Below are 21,026 nucleotides of genomic sequence, written 5' to 3'. Positions count from 1 at the left end.
TATTTATTTGCATCCCACCTTTACTGTTTTTACAAATGACTCAAAGTGTAGAACATATCAAGCATACCTTTCCTCTCCTATTTTCCCCACAACTATAACTCTATGAGGTGGGTTGGGCTGAGCGAGAGGGACTGGTCACCCAACTGCTTTCAGGTGACCCAAGGTCACCCAACTGCTTTCACTGCTAAAGCGGGACTAGAACTCACCATCTCCTGGTGATTGGCCTAATGTCACCCAGCTGGCTTTCATAGGTAAAGAAGGACTAGAACTCAGAGTCTCTTGGTGACTGACCCAAAGTCACCCAGTTGGCTTTCATGCCTAAGGTGGGACCAGAACTCACTGTTTCCTGCTGATTGGTCCAAAGTCATCCAGCCACTTTCATTCCTAAGGTGGGACTAGAACTCCCAGTCTCCTGGTGACTAGCCCAAAGTCACTCAGCTGACTTCCATGGCTAAGGCCTTAACCACTCAATCAACCTAGCCCTACATTGCACAAAATATTATCGTATCAGAGTCACTAGTTCATGGAGTTTATTTACAAAGTATGAGATTCATGGGCCCAAAACAACAACGTACGTAGTAGCTGTACACTGAATTTGTAAATCTCAAAGAAGCAACACAACGTGCCCCATTCATGTAGCACGCATAGGTCATTCATTGTATTACCTGGACAGCATAAAAAAGATTTTAAACGATGTAAAACACTTTAAACGATATAAATGCAAATGGTATTTTATTTCAGCCTTTAATTTGATTGCTACTAGCTACATTTCTTTTGTAATGGATCGGTGTACTTTTTTCCGCTGTTAACAGGCTAAGTCTACCAGATGGGAAGAGAGTTTCTTACATCACGGGATACTACATGCTTCGTAAACTCTTGCCTAAACAGGTAAACGAAGCTGTGTTTTCCTACCATGTGCTTGGAGAATTTCCAACTAGGCGGTACTAAAATATTCGCTCGAGATGGCAGAAATATTTTTCATCTCATTCACCATTTGAGATGAGCTCGTCAAAACACACTGACAGATTTAGCTACAAATGATTAGTGCAATAATCAATTCACATTACGCCGGCACAATGAGCAATGCCTGAGGCTCATACCAGAATAATTCAGAAGCTCTGTTCAAAAGGCTGGAGTGTACCACTATCCTGAGTTGTCAGATGCCACAAAATTTCCTTTAAATCAGATCCCATAACTAACTTATTTCCTACGGTCTTGTTCGTTGTATAATTTATTTATTTATTTATTTATTTAATTTGTATACCACCCTTCTCCCAGAAGGGACTCAGGGCGGTGAACAGCCAAAATTAAAAAACATACAAATGCAAAAGTGACTAAGTTTATGTGCAACGGTGTGTAAATTAAACAGAGTTAAGTCAAGTTCGATTCGATTTAATTATTAAAAGTCAATTCATTAAAGAATGGCTTTGGGATACCGTGTTTCCCCGAAAATAAGACCCTGTGTTATATTTTTTTGAACCCCGAAATAAGCCTTAGGCCTTATTTTCGGGGAAGTCTTACTATTTTGGGGCGCATGGAGGAAACCAGAGGAAATGGCAGGGACCAGCTGCAAATGCGTTTAAATATTTTCAGGGAGGGCTTATGTTCAAGGGGGGGTTTAAAAGCCCGATTGGGCTTATTATCAGGGGATGTCTTATTTTAGGGGAAACAGGGTAGAGAGTTACTAAACCTCTACAACGTGTCTGTGTGTCTGTGTGCGTATGTGTGTTGAGTGTATTTCAGAACCAGCCCAAAACAATTTGTTGATCAGTCTGGATAGCTAAACCCAACGGGGTTACAACTGAATAATTAACAGTATTTAAACATGGATATGCACGTTGCTTCTAAGTCACAATAGAATCCATTTCTTTCTGGCTTAATGTATTATGGAGACTCAGCCCTAACGGGATAGCCTGGTTGTGGGAACCTAGTTAGCATTTTCTGGGAACCAAGCCAATCATCGTTTAGTCGATCAACCCTGATTAAATAAATTGGGACTTAGCATGATGCGCAAAGCAAAAGTTACATGTCAAGCGCCGGGGAAATCAGGAGATTCAGGCAGTTCGAATGAGCATAAAGATTTATTGCAAGCCGTGGTGGCGCAGTGGTTAGAATGCAGTATTGCAGGCTATTTCTGCCCGACTGCCAGCAGTTCGATCCTCACCGGCTCAAGGTTGACTCAGCCTTCCATCCTTCTGAGGTCGGTAAAATGAGGACCCAGGTTGCTGGGGGCAAGAGGCTGACTCTATAAACTCCTTAGAGAGGGCTGTAAAAGCACTATGAAGCGGTATATAAGGGCTATTGCTATTAAGCTCTCTATGTAAATCTGAGCTACTAACAGTCAAGGATAATTAGTAAGAAAGGCATGGGTTAGACACAGCTAGACACGGATGGGCTAGACACGGCTACTTCTTTGGATTCATTATTCCAGCTCAGCATTCTTAATGAGCATTTTGTTTTTCCGTTCTGTCTCTATGTTTTATCTGGCTTTTGGACTGAAGGCAGAAATGTCTTAATTTTCCACAATTTCCCACTGCCCTAGAATCAAATATTTAGCTGATTTGAAGTTCGGCTTGTTCCCTAACTTGTAACCTTCATCTTCCCAGTTTAAAAAAACTAACAAGAACAGAAGGGTAACCGTCTGAAGATTTCAAATCTTAATTGCGGAGTGATCAAAGAGAAGCGAGAACCGGCGTGTTCAAAAGCTATTGGAGTGCCTTGACCTCTTAAACAAAGTTATTACATTCCAAGCAAGGACATTATCTTCCTCTATGCTGAACTCCTGCTTTTTTTTCCTTCTTCTTTTTCTCAAGTTTTCTATTGCTTTGCACCAACAACGGAAGAGCCAGACATGCAAAGACTTTTTCAAGAGCAGAAACGTATAGAATAGAATAGAATAGAATTCTTTATTGGCCAAGTGTGATTGGACACAGAATGAATTTGTCTTTGGTGCATATGCTTTCAGTGTACATAAAAAGACAAGATACATTCGTCAAGAATCATAAGGTACAACACTTAATGATAGGCATAGGGTACAAATAAGCAATCGTTGAAAAGCTGATCATGTGACCCTGAGACACGTCATAAATATGAACCGGTCGTAAGTGTGAAAAAGGCCATAAGTCCCTTTTTTTCAGTGCCATCGTAACTTTGAATGGTCACTAAACAAATTGTTGTAAGTCGAGGACTACCTGTACAAACTTGATTGAATACCAAGAGAATCTGATCTTAAAATACTAAAATCATCCTACAGTGCGCAACATAAAGAAAGTTAAAATTTAATCCACACTTATTTAACAGAAGAACAGATTTGGAAGGGACCTTGGAGGTCTTCTAGTCCAACCCCCTGCTCAATTTATTATTGTTATTTATTTATTACATTTCTTGGCGCCGTTCTTAAGCAATTAAGCAATTCTTACATGGTCACGGAAAGTAATTTTGTTCCAAAATATGATTCCAACAGAAAACTAGTTTTAAGTAAATTACCAAATATTAGATTGTTGACAGATAAGGGTGACATTAGAATTATGATAAGGTAAATGCAATGTTTGTTACCCTTATCAGCTGGAAGATGAGCTGAGGAATTCTGGGAGATGAAGTTCCCACATCCCCAAGTTGGTGAGGTTGAGAAACAGAGCAGTAACGTACGTCCTATTTTTATTCCGTTCCAAATAATTATAGTTATTTTTCTTTTTTTTTATATTTAAACTCCCTACAGATTTATCAATAATTGCAATTCTCTAGGCATAAGGCATATGTTTTTAAAGATCACTGCAGCATCACAAGCTGCCCAGTTAGTACATTTGAATAAATCTTTGTCAGAATAAGTAATATGGATCAGAATAGAACAAAGCAAAAATATCTGTCAGAGAAAGAATTATTCTGCATAAATATGAAAATCACCATACGGTGACATGCAACATAATGTTATACAAATGTACGTCAGAGTAAGTCCTATTGAACTTACTGAAGATTACTTCTGAGCAATGTATACAGAATCGGCATATAAAATGCAGATGATCAGATCTAAATTAAGCAAGGGAAAAGTTGCTTAATATATTGTATATAAACAATCCGCCCTTCAAATCCTAATTTCTTAGCATTACTTCCATTAATTATCTTATTTCTCCATTTATAAAGTACATTTCTCAAAATCCCCATCACATTTTTTGGCTATATAAACAATGTACTTATTCAATTTTTACTTTGAAACCCTTTAACTAAATTGACCTTCCACATGTAATGTGTAAAAGAAAAATTTAATAAAACTTGTTCAAAAAAAACAAAAAAAATCTCTGCCTGTGCACACACACCCGCATATAAGATTGACAGCTTGCTCCCACAGACAGGTGTCATTTGAATTTGAGGTCTCCGCTTATGCTGTTTTCTTGTTCTTGCTAGACCGTCTCAGCAGTCAGAACATTGTTTTCACCCTCACTGCAAATTACTACTACTGCATATCAATCCAAGAGGTGTGATGGCCTCAGCGGTTAAAGACGCTGAGCTTGTCAGCTGGAGAGCCGACAACCCAGGTTCGAGACCCAGCGCCATGCAATGGGGTGAGTTCCTGTCCCTTGCTCCAACTCCGGCCCACCTAGCAGTTCGAAAGCATGCAAATGCAAGTAGATTAATAGGTACCCCTTTCCGTGCACTTCAGCGTATAGTCATGCTGGCCACATCACCATGGAAATTGTCTTCGGACAGCGCTGGCTCCCTTGCCGAAGAAACGGAAATAAGCACTGTGCCTTGGACATGACTGACAGGGACATGATTGACAGGGAAACTTTTAGCTTTAGCTTTTACCTTTTATATCAATCCACTGGAACATGTGGAACTGTCTTCTACAAATCAATTCATGGGCTTGTCTAATTCAGCGCTGAGCTCACTAAGGGTCCTCAGAGCCGAAGAAGCTTCTTGGACGAGAAGCGAAACGTCTTCAAAGGAAAAAAAAACAACAGAAAGTCCAAGTTGCCTCTTGAAAAAAGCACCTTTGGGACAACCATGACCTGGAGGACGGAGAATCTCCCTAGACATTTAATGGGCGAATGGTTCATTCGAGATCAAGCCACCTCCAAATGCTGTCTTTATTAAGCAGGGCTACTTCACAACAATAGATGGTTGCTGGGAAAATACACGCAAATACCATATACAGCTGATGTCATTGTCTTGGGTAATAAAAGGACCGGGTGTTTTGTCCTTCCAATACAACCACTGGTCTCAAGACTGAAGTCTTCCCAGGCATTCTGCTTAAGATTCTTTCAACTGTGAATGCCATGGGCTTAACCTGGGGACTTGTGCATTCAAATGCAGCTCCTCTACCACCGAACAATCATGGACTACCTTTTGAATCACAAGCAGAATGACTTAAAGACCAGCTGCTAGGAAGAATCAATGGGGTGGGGGGTGGAATTACAAGCTTGTGGGGTTTTTCGGTCTGGTTGGACGCTGCGATACGTCTTCTTTAAGAAGGTATTCCTCACGAGCGTATCCACCAACCGTCCGTTTTCCTCTCGGAATTGAGATCTCTGCACAATCCTAAATAGTTATTTTTTAATCATTGGGAATTCAGGAACAGGTTGTAAAAAATATATATAGAACTGGTGTCCCATCTCTCACCAATCTAGTTTTGCATCTGATTAAGTGAAATCTGAATCAACAATGTCTATATATATATGTATGTATGTATGATGTATGTATGATGTATGTATGTGTATGTATATATATATGTATATGTATGTATATATATATATATATATATATGTATGTGTGTATATATATATATATATATATATATATATATATATATATATATATATATATATATATATATATATATATATATATATATATATATATGTAGGTCTTTGGTTATTCGGGTCGAAGCCGAGAACACCAGCCTGAAGATGACGAATGAGACTTCGTCGAAACGTCGCCAAGACACTTCCAATTTTACGTGGGAGAAGACCCGAATAACCAAAGACCTACATACAAACACCCGCGAAAACCTGAGAAAACACATATATATATATATATATATATATATATATATATATATATATATATATATATATATATATATATATATATATATATATATATAATTAAAAGGTTGGACATAGTGTGACCATCCTAGCGTCATCTCCACCATACACACTAAAATATAAAACAAATATCATATATACTCTTCAAACATTACTAATTATATATGATTATTTTACCCAATGTACTTAGTTATATTTACATATATTACATCACATTTTGGGTTTACAAATCCTGGTTATTTCCTGTTCCAACTCCCACCTCTCAGTTCCATCCATTGGTAAAATCTATTCTATATATCATGATATTCTGTCTCTCTTTTATTTTTTAATTCTAATGTCAATTTATCCATTTCTGCGCAAACCAATATCTGCCTATCTGTCTTGATTTCAATTGATTTTGCAGAAGAGATATTTCCTGTGGACTCTTTTTTTTTCTCCTTCTTGTAGCCTTAACTCGGTTTACATAGCTCTCAAAACAGGAATATAAAATTTCTTCTTGTAACTGTTAATATTTTGCTAAAATCAGAACAGATGATTATTATTATTACGTTATGTTCTTTTCCATCACTTTCATGGGGATTACGTAGGAAATTCCTTCACTGGAAAATGAAATCTCGAAGCGCCCACCCTAATATCAAAGGTTAACATTGCATAATCATCATGAAGGAAACCAACTGTGAAAATGTTTATTACTTTAAGTATTATCAATTTGACATTAAAAATTCCTTTGGCACGTCTTAACTTATTTTCCTTAATTTTCAGAACTTGTCTGCCAACTACAATGTTATTTCGACACAGTACTTTGGATATATTAAAGGATCACTCAAGCCTTATTATTTTCTTATTTCATCAATCTTTTAACACGAGGAAAGGGGGAAGAGCTCTCCAAAATCCTTATTTTGTAAACTATTCTGCCATTTAGTGTCGAGCTAGCATTTTAATACAGCTTCAATATTTAACTACTTCGTGAAATGAAGTGTGACGGTTACTGTGAAAATGTCAGTCTTTCCAGTTCATTAAATTCATTTATAGCATCGAGATCGTGTTTTATTTTTCCTCATCTTGAAGAAATGGGGTATTATTATTAACCAAGACGTAAATCTTAAAATTTAATATGCCTTTGTGTCTGTCATCCACAGAATTAGCATTCAAGATTTGATATGGATTTTTAAATTAGCGTGTTATCCTTACGTTCAGATGTCAATCACATCAAACATACAACAATTATATCCTGGAGAAGGTCTATCTAGTTGTCATTGAAAGTTGTCACCAACTTGACAGCACGCAGTCAATCAATATAATTTTGCTAATTTGAACAGTATGATTCTTCCATGGAACAGAATCTTGAAGTTGATCCATTGATACAATCTGATTCAGCATCTTCAATCTTCCTCCATTCTCTTATGCATAAGGGATGTATCCTAAGGCTCCTGATGCCCGAATGGGAATATAAGTAGTCCTTGATTTACGACAAGTCATTTAGCAAACCGTTCAAAGTTCCGATGGACATCAATGGAAGATACTTACAACCCAGAACTGTAGATCCGACGGTCACCTCTGCCCGCAGTCATAGAATTGAACTTCGGACAGTTGGCAACTGGGTAGTATTTACACCTGGTTACAAAATCCTGTAGTCATATGACCCTGTTTACAACGGTTTTGCTGCAAACTGGCGGTTTCAGCAAAACTGCCCTCATTGGTTAGCTTAACAGCCACAGCGGCGCTTAATGACAACCACGAAAACGTGGTCCATGATGACCATAAGGGTAGTTATTATTAAGACCATAAGGACCATAAGTCAAGGACTGCCTGAAGGCTCTATATGGATACAGAAGCTGAGTTTTGATTTAGATGGGATTCATACAACAGGCCACGTCATTGTTCAGCTGCTGAATATGCCAAAAACTGGTTGGGTTCACACATCACACTAAATAAAGAACATTATGGTTAGTGCAATATAGGGGTCCTATATATGTAGTATTTTTGTCAGACACCGAAAGCTAGCCAAGTAATCAAATACATCCTTGCTGTACCCAAGATTTGTTATAATAGGCAGAAACCAGCACAAACTATAAATCAGCAAGATTGATTCAAAACTATTATAACACCTACACTTTTTTCAGTAACGGAGTCAATAATATAAGTAATATATATGAATCAGATTTGCTGTTTTCTTGCAACATATAGAAATATCCTTTTGAGCTTGGTTTTCCTAGAATTCTGTAATTTCTGGAAAAAAAACCTACACAGATGAGACAATTATTATTGCTTTTGTAGAGATTCTGCTTTTTTTAACATTGGCTAAAGGAAATTTTAAAACCATATCCTAAAATTTCCTAGCAGGCTAGCATAAAAAATATTCTGCAATATATAAGTCCTTACAATTTCGGAGAGTCCATCCTTTCAAGAGTTCAGTAAGCATCAAAGACAACCCCCCAAAAATGATGTGGCACACTGAGAAACCAACATTTAAATACCATGATGTGTCTATATGTAACAAAGATCAGGAAATCGCATGGCATTCCCTGTGAGATATGATGGAAATGAAGTTGAACTTTGAAGAAATAGAATAGAAAGAGAATTGACATTTTTGAACTTTGGTGATGGAGAAGACTCTTGAGAATAACATAGATAGCTAAGAAAACAAACAGTTGGATCGCCAAACCGGTCAACCAGACTTTTTCACTCAAGGAATAAATAACCAGGCTCAAATTGTCCCATTTCAAAACTGTGGCCATCAATTGAGAAACTGTGACCATCCTAGACCAAGCCAAGTCCCCAAAAATACTAGGGAATTTCTAGAAGCCTGGCACTCTGACAAATTAGCCATCAACAGGCACTATAAATAATATTTAAAGGTAAAGGTAAAGGTTCCCCTTGCACATACGTGCTAGTCGTTCCCGACTCTAGGGGGCGGTGCTCATCTCCGTTTCAAAGACGAAGAGCCAGCGCTGTCCGAAGACGTCTCCGTGGTCATGTGGCCGGCATGACTCAACGCCAAAGGTGCACGGAACGCTGTTACTTTCCCACCAAAGGTGGTCCCTATTTTTCTACTTGCATTTTTACATGCTTTCGAACTGCTAGGTTCGCAGAAGCTGGGACAAGTAACAGGAGCTTACCCCGTTACGCAGCACTAGGGTTTCGAACCGCTGAACTGCCGACCTTTCAATCGACAAGTTCGGCATTTTAGCCACTGAGCCACTGTATCCCTTAAACAGTATCAACATACTATGAAAAAGAGACAATGAACAGGCCAAAAAGGGAATAAAAAGACCAATATACTTCCCCATCAGCAATCAGTACCCAGATGAACATAGATTAACTCCAAGTTTAGCATCAGTTCAACAATCAAGAAGTAAACAATATCCCAATCTAGGAACTGCCAAACAAGCCAACAGTAAGCAGCCCAACCAAAGAACCTCTAAGACTGCTCCCACTAATAGGGCGAGCCACTAGAACAGGGGTGTCAAACTCAAGGCCGAGGGAGGGAGGGAGGGAGGGAGGGAGAGAAGGAAGGAAGGAAGGAAGGAAGGAAGGAAGGAAGGAAGGAAGGAAGGAAGGAAGGAAGGAAGGAAGGAAGGAAGGAAATAATTAGAGTGAGGGACAGTCTCAGGGAAGTCCTGCCTTAGCACTTGGCCACCACAGGTGCCCCCGACACGTCCCATGTCATGCCCACCATGGCCATGTCCCCACCCCAGCCCTCCAAGGTCAAATGATGTGGCCCTCAATGAAATAGAGTTTGACACCCTGCACTAGAATTTATACTGAGAGCAAACCTCACTCCTTACTAGCACTGATGATGTTACCTACTTTGGATAATGAAACGTCTGCAAGAAAACCACCAAGCTCAAAGAGCACCAAGGACCTAACAGTCCTTCTTCCTCCTCCTCCTCCTCCTCCTTTTTCCTCCTTCCCCCTCCGCTTTGCAAACCCCACTCCCTTCTAGCACTGATGATGTTACCTAGCTGGGTCAAGAAACATCAGCAAGAAAGCAACCAAGCACAGAGAAAACCAAGGATCCCCTCATTTCAATCCGGAGCTACAAGTATCCTCCCTTATTGGTGTCCAATAAGGATTATGCAAAGACCCAACGTTCTGGAGAAGGTTGTGATGCCAAGAAAGTTGGAAGGAAAAGAGAAAATGACCAACAGCAATAATAAATGGACTTAGTTACAGCCATGATGAAGAAGGCACCATTGGAAGATCTGAAAGAGCCTATTAGGGACATATTGCCATGGAGAAAACCGAAGTGGCTGCCAAGAGTCAAAACCTACTTGATCAACCAATCAGTCAAACCAATCAATCCATCAAAATGGCTTACGACAATCAACGGCAAAATAGATCCTACCCTCAGGTTTATAATCTAGGAGTTATTTCACTGATTAAATTTATCTCAGACAACTTATGTTTCTACTTTCTTGGTGTGTTTGGTGCTTCAAATGATTTCTATTATATATATATATGTATATATATATGTTCTCAGGTTTTCGCGGGTGTTTGTATGTAGGTCTTTGGTTATTCGGGTCTTCTCCCACGTAAAATTGGAAGTGTGTTGGCGACGTTTTGACGAAGTCTCATTCGTCATCTTCAGGCTCATGTTCTCGGCTTCGTGCTATCTATATTATAGATAGATAGATAGATAGATAGATAGATAGATAGATAGATAGATAGATAGATAGATAGATATAGATATTTCACTGATAAAGAAATAAAGGGAGATTGGAACTGAAAGGTGAAAAGGATGGAGTATGCTCCCTCCCACATGTGGAAGGGAGCATACTGCATCCCTTTCGCCTTTCAGCTCCAATCCAGAAGCCCTCAAGCAGTCGCATTGACGACAAATAGATCTATACTACTCTCCCTTTATTTCTTTATCAGTGAAATATAATTTTTGTGTGTGTGTGTGTGTGTATTCTATTTCCTCCTTGAAGCCTAACAGAAAAAGCACTCTTTCTATAAAACTTTTCTATGCTGTAAAGCTTAACCTCTTAAACTCTACTCATCATTGAACTAGCCAGTTTCATTTTCAAACTGCTTACGTTTCCTAGCTTGCTTTTACTTGAGTTACCCTTTAAAAGTTGAGATAAGCAAATAACATAACGATGCCCTAGAGACATAAGTGTTCCAAATTTTTTAAAAAAATCCAACCAAGTTTTCAAAAACTTGCACCCAAAAAAATTCAAATGATCTGGCATTTGAATTGACCAAAAAAACCAACCAAACAAACAACTGAATGAGGAGGGAAAATGTTTTGGATAGGCCCTCCCTTCCTGATGTAAGAACCCTACTAGGGGTTGTAGATAGGCCCTGCTTCCTCATTTCTTGATTTAAGAACCCTACAAGTGGTTGTTTAATAAATCAGATGTAGGGGAGAACTGCATCTGTTTACTTTAAACCATAATTTGCAACCACTGCACACTGTACGCAAACAGATTTTACTCCAGCTAACAAAAATTGCAGTTTTGCTATTGAGACTCGGACTGTTTTACAAACATAACAACTCAAGTCTGAAATGTACCCATTGAAGAACCATAGGACGGCATCCTACACACACACACACACACACACAAATGATTTGAGTTTCAGCTGCAGAACTAGAACGAACATCTTATTACATGCAACAGTGCCAAAGAAAAATCGACGTTTTTATGTTGGAGTAAGAAACTGTAACCGCAAAGGATTTTCGAAGAAACCACCTCTGGAAACGACAAGCTTCTTCGTGTTGCGCCACGCGAGGTTTTGTTGAAATGTGTAAAAAAAAAAAAAAACCTTTTAAAAGACACACTGTCCTGTGAAAATACTTGAAGTCCCTTAAAAGGCGAGGAACATGCTTGCAGTGAAAATGTTATTTTGAGACGAACTAAATTAAACAAAACACCCTTGCAGTCCTCGGAGCGTGTTTTGATAAAGTAATTGAAAACGAAGGGGGTTTTTTTATTTTAAGTTCTGCGATTGCGACACAATAAAGTGATTTTTTTTCAAAAGAGCTTAGTCATACCGTAACTAGTTTTTCAAAATAAGCAGAAAGTCAACTCCCTCGAGGGGCTGTTTTACCGTTCCTTTGCTCTCTTATTTTTGGCTGCGGGATTGAAATGGCAGTGACAGAAGACAAACGAGCACAAGGTAACAGCAGATATAAGTAATCTGAGCCTCCGCTGTGCCTAATTCATCCTCACTCCAACGTCTAAACCACTTTTTACGTATACGAGATGGCTTAGTTGAGAATTCAGCAGAAGGTCTTCTTCCATAAACATTTATTATTCACCGATTACTTTATCCAACCCTCGGTTTACATTTCCCAGCTGATATACTTCATAAACCCTCCCTGTATTCAGTTTTCCATTTATAAGTAATGGGGTGTTTAAGAGGTCCAGAGCAGGAACAAAAGAAATTTAAATCCCCATTGATGTGAAGAGTCACAGGGTGACTCAACCACCTCCCTTCAGCCTAACTAATTTCCTCTATTGCAGGGGTCTCCAAACTTGGCAACTTTTAAGACTTGTGGACTTCAACTCCCAGAATTCCTCAGCCAGCAAAGCAAAGCCAGGCTGAGGAAATTCTGAGAGTTGATAGGAGGTCTGATGATCGAAATCATCAGACCTCTTATCAAGAGGGATCCTTTTTAACAGAAGCTATTTCCCTGTGTCGAGGGGAAAGCTAGGGAAGTGACATTGTACATAAGTGCTTTATAAGTTTCACATTTTTAATGTCACTGCATTCTATGGGTTTATTTGTTGGAAACTTTTTGTCCTGTTTTTAATTACTTTATAAGCAACTCAAGGTAGTAAACATTCATAATACTCCTTTCTCCTCTTATTTTTTTTTCCCACAACCCCCCCTATGAGGTGGGTTAGGTTGAAGAATCATGGCTGACCCAAAATCCTCCAGCTGACTTTCATGCCTAAAATGAGACTAGAAGTCATCGTCTCCTGGTGATTGGCCCAAATTGTGCGGGTTAGAGGGGGGCAGATAATTCCGACTCGGCTTCAGCCTCCTGGTGCTGGGCTTTGGGCGAAGGCTGGAGGGAAGCGCCGCTGGTGGCGAAGAGCTGAAGGACCTTGTTCCAGTGGGACTATATCATGGCCTGGAACTGGCTGACCATCTCAGCCCGCTGAGCCTCCAGGCGCAGGTACCTGGCCTTGCACTCCTGCAGGTCTTCTCTCTGCTTGGAAAGCCCATGCTCGTAGTCCTCAGTGAGGTGTTTCTGCTGAGCCTCCTTCTTGGCCAAATCCAATTTGAACTGAGCTGTTTTGCCAACTCTTTCACATGGTGGCTGCTTAGCTCCAACAACTGCTTCCTGTTGGGGCTCTAAGGAGCCTGGGCGGGCAGGCAAGGAGTTGGCCACGCCCACCAAGTCACATGACCATCTAACCACACCCACCCAGCTGGTCATTAGGCAGATCATATTAGTGGTCTGCGGGATTTAAAATTATGAATTTAGTGGTCCCTGAGGTCCGAAAGGTTGGTGACCCCCGTTTAGAATGAGATGTTAACCCAGCTGAAAAGTCATTAGGATACGACATATGCTTCACATGCAGGAATGCTGATTTAAGTCATGTCTCCTTTGAGCTGAGTTTGAATCTTGGCAACTCTACGGACATAACCCTGCAGTCTTGTTGGTCACCACATGGGAACCAATTGTTACAGTCTTCCTTCAAGACGTTTTTTGACTTTCCAGTCTAATCTACCGTTCTGATATTTATTTGCTTGTCTATTCAAGCACATATCATACCTGCCTCTCCCTAGCTTTTTTCAGATCAGCCAAGGTTAGTGCTGCTCAAAGTGTGGGGAAATGAGTGCCAATGAATTCTGGAAACACGAACAGGTTCGAATTTTTTCATTTATTAAAATATAAAATATAGAAATACGAAGAAAAATGAAGAGAGTGGGAAAATAGGGGAGGGAAAGGGGAGACAGAAAAAAATGTAGGAGAAAGGGGGAAAGAAAAGAAAAAGCATCAACTTCCAGCTCCTTTTGGCACAGTAGATTAAGGTAGTAACATAAAACCTTGACTTTTTATTTGTACATAATATACTGTAGACTGCATAGCCATGACTGTAACAACAAACCTATCTAATCAGCAAAATCAAAGTTTCATTTTTTTTCCGCCTCTAGCACAGAGTTCAAAAAAGGTTCCCAAGTAGGAACAGAATTAATTGTATTCTTTTCTTTAATCAAAGCAGGTAATTTAGCCATCTCTGCTAACCCCACCAACTGGCAGCAGTTGTTTGTTCATTTCAAGGAAACTCTGAAACATTGTCAAAAACTTTCTCATTGCCCCACAATTGGGCAGAAGATAGATCTTCACTTACCGACAGATTTAATTCTGACCCGTAATCAGAAATCTGTCGATCTTTTCCTTTTCCTAAATTATATTGCTGAACAGAATGGAAAGGAAGTTTGAGATAACAATGGGTGGGGTTTTTTTTTTTAATATGTCTTTAAAACATATTTCTGAGCTCAGAATTTGTTTAATCCTAACTGCATACATCTCGCATTGAGATCTATCTCACTGTGGATTTCATCATGCTAATAATAAAACCCAAGTGAGATTTTGTAAGCCCGTCCTTGAAGCAGGCTATATCTCTACCCAATGTAAGGAAAATCAAATATTTTAGCAAGATGACAAAGGATAAATATGGATTGATATACAATCCAGAGGATATTTGAATAGTTCATCATAACTTCCTACAAACACTTCTGAGTGCTCCTCAAACTTTACGAAAAGGATAACAGCGTGAAGGCATGAAACATGCGGGAAAACTACCAGTAAATTGTTATTGCAGTAAAGAAAAAGAAAAAACTATTTAAGTTTTTCTTAGAGCACTGGGGATTGATAGAAGCTTGGAAAACTGACTTAAAAGCCTCCAGAGAGTTTGCTCATTTTGCGAGGTTGCTGTAAAAATAACAAAAACCTTGCATGAATTCAGTGCTCCAAGCAAATATTTTGTCTGCCGTTGTTTGATCCTTTTATGCAAACGGGAAGCTCCTGGCTATAACTGACATGTTCAACCAATTTAATCTGTTAATTGGTTAAGCCCCAGGCTTTATCATCAAAAAGTATTCCCAGCATATATAACAGATTGTCCATGATATCAAAGTCATAAAAACACAGAAGCATAGGGCTGAAAGGGATCTCGGAGGTCTTATAGTCCAACCCCATGCTCAAGGCAAGGGAAGGCCTTATGTCAAGTGGCTATCCAGTCTCTTCTTGAAAATATCCAATGATGTTATTGGGTATAGCCAAGGGTTTTACATTGGGTGAAACAAAGTTGATATTGTACATGGTGACAGCAGTGAGATTATTGAAAGGTCAATATTGGAAAAATGATACTACGCCCACTATTGAAGAATGGACTGTTAAGATGGCCAGTTTTGCAGAGATGGTGAAGATTTCAGCATATTTAAAAGACCGAACTCAAGAGTCTTATGTATGGGAGTGGAAAAAGTGGATAGATTATGTGCAGAATAAATATCAAACTAGGAAATATCAGATAGCTTTTAGCTGAATGAATGTATTATGTAGGGATAGATTAATTGAGTTTTATGAAGGTATAAATAGCACACAGGGGGTGGAGGGGTTTAAGTTTCATAAAATGTATTTTTGATTTGGATTTTATTATGTGGAAGTCCTGGGGGGGAAAGGGGAGGGTTAGGGAGGGTTGGGGGGGTTGGGGGGGGGAAATTGGGGAGAAAATGTATTTGTAAACTTTTCAAATAAAAAATAATAATAATAAAAAAGAAAAAAAAAGAAAAAAAGAAAAAAGAAAAAAAAAGAAAATATCCAGTGATGGAGCACTCAGAACTTCTGGAGGCAACTGATTAATTTTTCTCACTGTCACAATTTTCTCTTTTGTTTTAGGTTCTTGTTTCTCTTTAACAAGCTTCCACCCGTTATTTCTTCTTCAACCTTCTGGTATTTTGGAAAATAAGTCGACCCTCTCTTCTGTGACAGCGTCTCAAGTAGTGGAAAACAACTATTACATCCTCCCACAATCCTTGTCTTTATTAGGCCAGATATACCTAATACCTTGTTTAACAGAAGCAGCTCAATGAAAATGTTCTGACATTAGATTTTAATAAAAAGGGGGGGGGAACTACAACCCTATGACAGAATTGTACAAACTGCAGTTAACAGTCAATCGTGTGGTTAACTGCTGAATAAAGCCAGCATGGTGTAGTGCTTAAGGGACCAAAACTGAGAATTCAGATTTCAAACTTACTTTCAGCTATGGAAGGAAAATGTTAATAATCCATTTTACAGATTATATTGAGTGAGGCCTGCAACAGGCATTAAAAGGAGGGTAACAAGTTTCCACTGTAGCACCCAACTTATCGAAGGACTACAAAAACAGGTCGATTATATTTCCTTGATAAACTGCTAGAGATTTAAGAACAAGTGTGGGAGTAAATAATGGGAGAATGTAAACAGTTGGATCCCCAACGGTTAAGCACACCTGTTGATCAATTTTTCTGGCTAAGGATAACTTATTAGAAAGGGGGTGTGTAGCTCAAGGAAAATATGTGGCCATTGAGTTCATTAGCAAGGAAGTTAATTAAGAGGCTCATTAATTAAAAAAAGCGATTAAAGAGAACCAGGTGTTTTCATGATGCCTTTCTATACATCCTCAAAACCATTTTGGTCCCTGCATCTCCAAATGGCTACACCAGAGCCAGAAAAACATAGAGGTTCAAGGATGGATGGATAGATGGATGGATGGATGGATGGATGGATGGATGGATGGATGGATGGATGGTATCAGCGGTCCAAGTAATGCACCCATTGAAAGCAGAACTCCGAGGCAGGTAGATTCCTCAAAGTACAATTTTATTCAATACATCGTATTGGCACAGCTGGTGAAAACCGACTCTGAAAGTTCCCGTGGTTTTCGCCTAATTAAAAGAGAAAGTTTTCCCCCTTTCCACAAGTCATCAGTCACATGGTCCAACCGAGGTGCTGGCCAGTTGCTTGGTTACTTCGCTCCTCCTCTCCCAGCCCCCTGTTGGAATGGCCTTGGTTCCCACAGGAAAACTTATTTTATTTTGGCTGCAAAGCTCCAGCTACCGTGTTTCCCCAAAAATAAGACCCTGTCTTTTTTTTTTTTTTGAATCTCGGAATAAGCACTTGGCCTTATTTTCGGGGAGGTCTTATTATTTTGGGGCGCGTGGAACAAGACTGGGCTCCTCTTGCCGTCTTACCTGATTTCCAGCTCTGCCTCCCTAACCCTAACCAGAGGAAATGGCGGGGACTGGTTGTACATGCGGTTAAATATTTTCGGGGAGGGCTTATTTTAGCGCATGCACTCAAAAGCCCAATTGGGCTTATTATCAGGGGAAACAGGGTAACTATTTCCCCCCGCCTCCTATCTAGTGACAACCCTGAAGCCTCAGAGAGGGCCCAGCCAGGTTCGCTTCAGTTGACAGATAAGATGGATGGATGGATGAAAGGATGGATGGATGGATGGATGGATGAAAGGATGGATGAAAGGATGGATGGAAGGATGGATGATAGATGGATGTAGATAGACAGGCAGGCAGGCAGACAATGACCCAAACCAGTGGGTCTCCTTTGCTGATCCAACTCAGTACCCACATTTATTTTTTATTACAAACTCTTCTAGCTACAAAGAAAAATAGAAAACCCACACAGGACATGAACACCTAAACATTTAAGCAGAGCATAGGCGAGAAAAAAAAAACCTTTAAAATATTCAGATCTCAGGGGGAAAAAAGCTTCAAAATATCGAGTACCCGAAGGAGAAGAGTAATTTCTACATGAGGAATAGGCGCTAACTCAAATTTCGAATCTAATGGTTTCAGTTTCTAGGAAACCTGTGGGCTATTCTCTTTTGAACAGATGAATAACTAAGCTTTCGTGCTGGTAAAAAGCTCCATAATTCTTTACAAACAGCTCCCGTAAAGATTATGGGACAACTCCCTTGCCAGGGTGCAAAACAGAAAAAGCTTTGCTGTGAAAATACAGGTAGTCCTTGACTTATAGCCGTTCACTTAATGGCCATTCAGAGCACTGAAAAAAAGGGACTTACAACCAATATCCTCGCACTTATGACCGATGCACCGTTCCCCAGGATCACATAATCAAAATTCGGTCATGGCAACCCAGCAGGCGTTTACTAGCGTTGCAGTATCACGGGGTCATGTGATCGCCATTTATATCCTTCCCAGCCAGCTTTCCGCAGGCAAAGTCATTGGGGAAAAGCCGGATTCACTTAATGACTGAGTGACTCACTCAACTTTGCTTAACAACCGAGGGAGGAAAGGTTGCAAAATGGAGCACTTGAACAATGCTTAGCTCTCCATCAGAATAGAGCTGGAAGGGACCTTAGAGGTCTTCCAGTCCAACCCTTGGCTCAAGCAGGAGACCCTACTGTCCAGGATTCCTCAAAGAATATCTTTATTGGAAATATCATATTGGCGCATATCTGGTGCCAATTAAATTAAATTTCACCTAATTAAAAGTGAAAGTCCCCCCTCCAATCCCAAACAATCAGTCACATGGCCCAATCAAGGCAGCCTGCGCTGGTCTGGTGACATCACTCTTCCTTCCTCCGGCCAGGTGTGAGAATGTCCTTGTTCCCAAGAGAAAGTATCTTGTTTTGACTACACAGCCCCAGCTATCTCTAATCTCCCTTCCTTATCCCTCAACTCTAGTGTGACACCACCAAAGATTTGCTTCAGCCAGGCCAGTTTCAGGGTTGACCATTTCAGACAAGTAGCTGTCCACTCTTTTCTTTAAAGAGCCTGGATAGCTCTGCAGACTAAAAGCACTGTAATTTAACACCAGCTGTCTGCAATTAAAGTAAGTTCGAATCTCGCCAGGCTCAAGGTTGACTCAGCCTTCCATCCTTTCTAAGGTAGGTAAATTGAGGACCCAGTTTGTGGGAGCAATAAGCTGACTTTGTATAAAATATACAAAAGTATGAAGGCTATTGCTTAGCGCACTGTAAGCCTCCCTGAGACTCCGGAGAAGGGCGGCATATAAATCAAATTTTAAAAAAAATAAAAGAAGAAGAAAACCCCAGTGATGAAGCACCTATAACCACTGAAGACAAGCCCCTTCCACTAGTTAATTGTTCTCACTGTTAAGAAGTGTCTCCCTAATTTTAGATTGCTTCTCTCCTTGATTCGTTTCCATCCACTGTCCCAAAGGTGCTTTTTCAAGAGGCAACTGGACTTCCTCTGTTTTTCCATGAAGACGTTTCGCTCCTCATCCAAGAAGCTTCTTCAGGTTCTTCAGTTCAGTGAAACATCTTCAAGGAAAAGCCCAGTTGCCTCTTGAAAAAGCACCTTTGGGACAACCACGATCTGGATGACTGAGAATCTCCGTAGACATGTCCATCCACTGCTTCTCATCCTGCCTTCTGGTGCTTTGGAAAGTAAGCTGACCCCCTCTTTTTTTGTGGCAGCCCCTCAAATACTGCCATAATGGATATTAGCAATGAATATTCTGGCCCCAACTTGTGATATTGAGGACTACCTACATGTTGTTTCTAAGTTCTTTACTCCAATATGGGCCACTGTCAGGGTTCCAAGTAACACCCCCAACGAAAGAAGACTCCGAGGCTTGAGTTTCCTCAAAGTTCCATTTTATTAGAGATGTCATATTGGCACATTTGGGAAAACCCGAATCTGAAATCTTCCAGCTTTTCCCCACCCAAAGGAAAGTTCAAGTCCCTGCCTAACCCCCACATGTCCATCACATGGTCCAATCCAAGCACCGTCCCAATTGAAGATGCCTCCCAGTTCCAGCCATCCAGGTGCAGGGCAAGATGTCCTTGACTCTCTGAGAAAGGAATGTTATTTTGACTATATATCTCCCATACTCCATACAATCCCCCCTCCCAGTTTCCCACAGCATTAAATGTGGCAGGCCTGACGATCCAACGAAAAAAGATGGCGTCCAGGCCTGACAGCCACACTGATGATGAAGTAGGGGATTTTAGTGCATGTTGCAGGAGGGGAAAACAGTCACACAACAGGGCTTGTGAAGCGAGGCGGCCTAACTAACATATTTCTTAGGACTTTCCTGCCCACTGAATATTTTTTTCAAAAGACATGCAACGGATTCAATCGCTTAGAAAGAAGGAAAAGGGGTTGTTTGTTTTAAAAACTACTAGACTAAAGCCAATGCCCGAAATTAGTTCTCCATCAGCCAAAACCATAAAAGGACTCAAAGATAGCAGCAGAATGTAGAACAGCTGCCCCCTTTCAAAGTAGAGCTTCATTCTATTTATTTATTTATTTATTTATTTATTCCCAATGTGGGTTTTTCCCTTCACATAAAACAGAAGTTTTGTTAGAAGTCAGCAAAGCCAAAATGACCCTTACTCCAGCCGATTCGATCCTCCTGTAAATCAGACCTGAGCTTAAACGGCAGGGAAGTATTAGGATCTGTTTGCACCGTTAGCCAAGGGAGGGTTTAAGTTCATTGTAAACAGACACCTATAAACCCACAATCACACACAGCTTGGACTGGTGAGTTAGAATTACTTCTGGCTCCTGAGATGGAATTATTTCATTTCTAAGACACTATCCAATTAAAAGACGCTTGCTCCTGGAGAGGAAAGCTATGGCAAAGTTAGACAGCATACTAAAAAGCAGAGACACCACCCTGCCAACAAAAGTCCATAGTCAATGCCATTTTCCCAGTTGCAATGGATGGCTGTGAAAGTTGGACCATAAGGAAGGCTGAGTGCCAAAGAATGGAGGCCTTTGAATTCTGGTGCTGGAGAAGATTCCTGTGAGTCCCTTGGACTGCAAGGGGATCAAACCGGTCAGTCCTAGAGGAGATCAACCCTGACTGCTCTTTAGAAGGCCAGATCCTGAAGATGGAACTCAAAATACTTTGGCCACCTAAGGAGAAGGAAGGACTCCCTGGAGAAGAGCCTAATGCTGGGAACGACTGAGGGCAAAAGAAGAATGGAACAAAATTCACTTAACAAATGTCTCACTTAACGACATAAA

At 40.2% G+C, this 21,026-nt stretch overlaps 1 protein-coding gene across 3 annotated transcripts in view; it reads right to left on the bottom strand.

The window, feature by feature from the left end:
- The window catches only part of TOX3 (TOX high mobility group box family member 3), a 75,864-nt gene that overhangs the window by 44,523 nt on the left and 10,315 nt on the right, over window positions 1-21,026 (bottom strand). The window contains exon 2 of one of the 3 annotated variants that reach the window (XM_087877121.1): window positions 4,804-4,934. The exons of the other annotated variants lie outside the window; for them this stretch is intronic. The gene's annotated coding sequence lies outside the window, so the exon portion shown is untranslated. The remainder of the gene's footprint in view (window positions 1-4,803; window positions 4,935-21,026) is intronic. 3 annotated transcript variants of the gene reach the window in all.

This window comes from Pantherophis guttatus, chromosome 11 (genome assembly GCF_059756535.1).
Source record: "Pantherophis guttatus breed Tessera chromosome 11, ASM5975653v1, whole genome shotgun sequence".
NCBI classification, from domain to species: Eukaryota; Metazoa; Chordata; class Lepidosauria; order Squamata; family Colubridae; genus Pantherophis; species Pantherophis guttatus.
This window is presented reverse-complemented; position numbering and strand designations above follow the sequence as displayed.